This window comes from Cricetulus griseus, assembly GCF_003668045.3.
Source record: "Cricetulus griseus strain 17A/GY chromosome 1 unlocalized genomic scaffold, alternate assembly CriGri-PICRH-1.0 chr1_0, whole genome shotgun sequence".
Taxonomy (NCBI): Eukaryota; Metazoa; Chordata; class Mammalia; order Rodentia; family Cricetidae; genus Cricetulus; species Cricetulus griseus.
This window is the reverse complement of record NW_023276806.1, coordinates 2,164,214-2,168,716: the sequence shown is the minus strand read 5'-3', so window position 1 is coordinate 2,168,716 and position 4,503 is coordinate 2,164,214. Positions and strand designations below refer to the sequence as shown.

At 43.7% G+C, this 4,503-nt stretch overlaps 1 long non-coding RNA gene across 1 annotated transcript; it reads right to left on the bottom strand.

The window, feature by feature from the left end:
• Positions 1-590: 590 nt before the first annotated feature.
• Positions 591-4,156, bottom strand: LOC118239600. The gene is made up of 3 exons (XR_004772178.1): positions 3,257-4,156; positions 1,272-1,415; positions 591-638 (listed from the first exon to the last, which is right to left on the bottom strand). It is a non-coding gene; the product is annotated as an uncharacterized LOC118239600 (long non-coding RNA).
• Between the last annotated feature and the right edge of the window lie 347 nt (positions 4,157-4,503).

Here is a 4,503-nt window from a genome sequence, read left to right as displayed (position 1 = left end):
ACCCCCCACCCCATCCACCCACCACTCCCCAGGCAGGGTAGGGCCCCCAACCGGGGCTCCACCAAGTCCACCAAATCTTTCTGTGCTGGGCCTAGGCCCCTCCCCATGTGTTCAGAGACAGAGCACATCCCTTCAAGTGGGATGGGCTCTCAAAGTCCCCCCCACCCACCAGGGCAAAAACGCCAGTCCACCTCCGGATGCTCCCAGGAGTGCAGGGGCCTCCCCATTGGCATCCAGCCCCCTGGCTGGATTAGTCCCGTACTGGCCTCCCAAAGAGCGTCTGGGGTCGATATGCTTTCCCTTTTTCAGGCCAACTGTTTCTGTGGGTTTCTCCAACCTGGTACAGACCCCTTCGTTCTTCATTCCTCCCTCTCTTCAACTAGGTTCCAGATTTCAGCTCAGTGTATTTCTGTGGATGTCTGTCTCTGCTTCCATCAGCCACTGGATGAGGACTCTAGGATAGCATAGAGAGTAGTCATCAATCTCATTCTAGGGGAAGGGCTTCTAGGCCATCCTCTCCTCCACTGCCCGGACTGTCAGATCGAGTCATCCTTGTAGGTCTCTGGAGATCTCCCTGGTTCCAGATCTCTTCTCGGACCTATAGTGGCTCCCTCTGATATGGTATCTCTCATCCTGCTCTGGGGGAAGAATAGAGGAGAGAAATTGGTGTTTTTATTGTTGATTTGTCTTTCCTTTAGACTAATCTGAATCCTACTCCCTGAGACAACCGTGATACAGATACTACAAGCACTTTATAAATATTGGGGCAGATTTATCCTCAAATTTAAGAAAAAGAAAAACAATGTAAATGTATACCTGTTGGTTTAACTCTGGATCCTATTTACTAATGCTTCCAGTAATGAAGCCTTGTTTCTGAGTTTGGCTCAAACAGTTCCTGGAAGAGTTTTCAAACAAGAAACAGCTCAGTGTATAAGAGCTATGAGGTGCTGAATAAACCAAATGCCTCAGGTCTACACCCCAGGAATACCATGGCTGCTGGAGTTGTGCAAATGTCACTTGGGGTACTGTTACTGCTTCTCCTTGCTCAAGTATCCTTCTACCTAAGGTCCTTGGGTGCAAGGATAATTTTTAGTTCCTCCTGAAACCAACAATAGAATTTCTTCATGTCTTATCTTTTATGCCAAAATAAGGGACCATGGAAAGCTGGCTGGTGGCCCATACCCACTCCAGAGCCTCACACCAGCCACTCTGCCTCTTTGGTTCCCAGTGTCCATATGAGGGTGCTGTGTGGACACTACAGGTTTACATACAGTGACTCCCTAAAGGCTGGGCCCGTCAGACTCTCCAGTTAAGGAATACATTAGTCAATTTACACCAGGGGCAAGTCCTGATCTTCTTGCACGGCCATGGACTGAGACGTGTTCCAGGACAGCTGTGTTCTGTGTGCTGACCACCTGTAAAATACAGTCAGGTGTGAATTATACAAGTAACATCTCACCTGAGGTTGGCTAACCATCCACTTGCCTTCATTGGTGTGCATTGCCAGAAGTGATTTTAATCTGCTCCAAATGATCAAGAGTCTTAGTATCCAGGAGGAAAGGGTGACTTTTAAAAGTCCATTTTCCCAAAAACTTTGATTGAAATTGTATCCTAAAGAGATTTTTTTAAATCCTTCTGTGTTTCTTTCTGATGTAAGCAGATGCAACCTAAAATTACTCAAATATTTATATTTCTGTCAATGGCTTTAATCCATTTTGTCACCTAATTGTATAAAGCTATCTTCTACAAACTAGGATACTGGTATTTTGAAATAAATTGATTTTTTTTAATGGACACAGTTTAAAAGAAGCTACAGATGGGGTTTATATACAGTTGTTTGCTTAGCGGATGGAATATTGAATCCTTCGCCCATTAAATGCATCCTCACCACAGATTCTCTGCACCTGCTATTTCATCTCTCAGTATGTTCCATGCTGAATATTGATGGTCCTTTGGAGATACTATGGCGTCAACTGAATGAGTAGCAGCAGCCCAATGCTGACATCTGCTGGACACATCGTTGTATGCATCAGACTCTACCCTCTAAACTGTAAATACTTAAGGAAGCACAAAGCAAAACAGAACTATGCTTTACTTAATATGCATTGCTTCTATTTGTCTGTAAATCCACCACTTATATCTATGCTAATGTCTAGAAGGTATGCACTGTGGGACACAGAGACCTAAGAGGAGATACAGAAACGGTGACGATCTCAACAGGCTGAGCTCAGAAATGATCTTGGCTGGTGATGAGTCATCTCTGGGCCACAAATCCAACTCTGCACAGACAACTCCTCTTATGATCTTTGGAAACTCAGCTCTGTTATAAATGTTCTTCACACAGTGAGGTCTCTCTGGTGTTTTCTTTGGATTCTACGGATCTATGGATTCTATTGTGAGTTATAGCTTTGGTTTGCCAAGGCAGATTGGCAGAACAATAATATTTGGGTTTGGATTATGGCCCAGATCCTCATGAATATCTCTAAGTGTAGGATAATTGATTTATTAATTACTTCATTCAACATACATGTTTTGTGTGAACTCACAATGAGACCCAGCTGCTAAAGTTTTTTTTTAATTTATTCTTTACATTCCAATCCCAATTCCCCCCTCCCTCCTTTCCTCTCACTCACCCCACTCTCCTGCCTTCCATCTGCTCCACAGAGAAGGTGATGCCTCCCCTAGGAAGTCTCCAAGTCTGTCCCATCATCTAGTTCAGGCAGGACCAAGGCACCTCTCCACACCCTGTATCTAGGCTGGGCAAGGTATCTCTCCATATAGAATGGGCTCCACTAAGTCAGTCTGTGCATTAGTGTTAGGTCTTGGACCCACTGCCACTGCCCTCATATAATTCCCAGTCACACCATTGCCACCTATATTAAGGGAGTCTAGTTTGGTCTTCTGCAGGTTCCCCATTTGTCAGACCTGAGTCACTGATCTCTCAGTGGCTCAGGTCAGCTGATTCTGTGGGTTTCCCCATCACAGTCTTGACTCCTGTGTCCATATTTTCCCTCCTCCTTCACTTCAATTGTACTCCAGGAGCTTGGCCCATTGGTTAGTTGTGGATTTCTGCATCTGCTTCCATCTGTTTCTGGAGGAGAGGCCTAGCTTCTCCGTGGTTGTGGATTGTATGCTGGGTATCTTTTGTTTTATGTCTGGTATCCTCTTATGAGTGCAACTGCTAATGTTTTGAATCCATGGCTGGATGCTGAGAAGGAATACCTCGCTGCCCAGCAGATCTGCAAAAGTTACTCACCTCACCAACTGAACCTCCACCTCCTTGCTTTCCATTGCCAGCCCAGCTGTCTCCTTCTACTTCTTGCTTCTTTCTTTGGCTGCTCTGAAACTTCACATGCAGGAAATGTTGCTGTATTCATCCTTCGGGGGTTGGCTTATTTCACTTACCATAATGTCTTCCAGATTCATCCACCATATTGAGTATGGCAGGATTACCTTGTTTTGTTTTGTAACTGTGTGTCCCGGGAAGATGAAATATTTACATACAAAGAACGAAATTTAATACTGTGTTGATGTCTCACACAACAGCATATTAAAATTCTAGAAATAAGAATGGAAGTCATGAAATTCCTCAGAAAAAAATGCAAGTGAAGGGCTTCATGCATGGGGCTGACAAACACTGCTGAGATGCGGACAGACTGACTTCAAATCCAAAGGCCTCAGCACAGTGAAGGAAACAACCAGGCACAGCAGGGGACACAGAAGGGGTGGAAACATTGAAAATCACATATATGATCAGGGATCGGTAGCTAAGCTATATGCGGAATGCCTACAACTCAAAAGCAAAATAATAGCAAAGCCCCAATAAAAACATGAGCAAAGGGCTTGAATCTTCTCTGAAGACAGTATGCGAATGGCTACAGGGACAGGTGCTCAGCATCCACGGTTATCGAGGGAATGGAAACCAAAGCCACAGCAGGATGCCACCTCATGCCTGTTAGGATGGCTATCATCAAAGCGTGAGAGTTGGTGAGGACAACAGCAAAAAAAGACATCTGTACACTGGTGGTGTAGATATAAATGGTGCATCCACCAGGAAAACAGTTTTAAATTCCAGAACAATAAGTTAAAATTACATGAAATCAAAAACCATAATATATATAACGTATCTGTAAGTTTAATAAAATAATAAAAAAACATTCCCGGACAAGTCATTGTGTGTGTGGTGCCCCAGCATCTGCCTGTGTTTCCTGTGCTTTTTCTTCTGCTCTTTTTTCTCTTTTCATTTGTTTGCTGCTGTTATGAATTTGTCTTGTTTTATTTGATCTTGTTTTCTTTCTTTTCTAAAAGCCTGTTTGTATTCTAATGGAAGAGAAGAAGAAGGGGTGTGGACTTGGGTGGGTGGGTAACGTCTGAAAGGAATTGGGAGAAGAGAAACTGTAATCAGATGTTGTGTGAAAAATCTACTTTCAAAACACCCACATAATCCATAAATCATATTTCAAAGTAATGGAAACCAGCACCTTTCCCATTTATCTGTGTGTT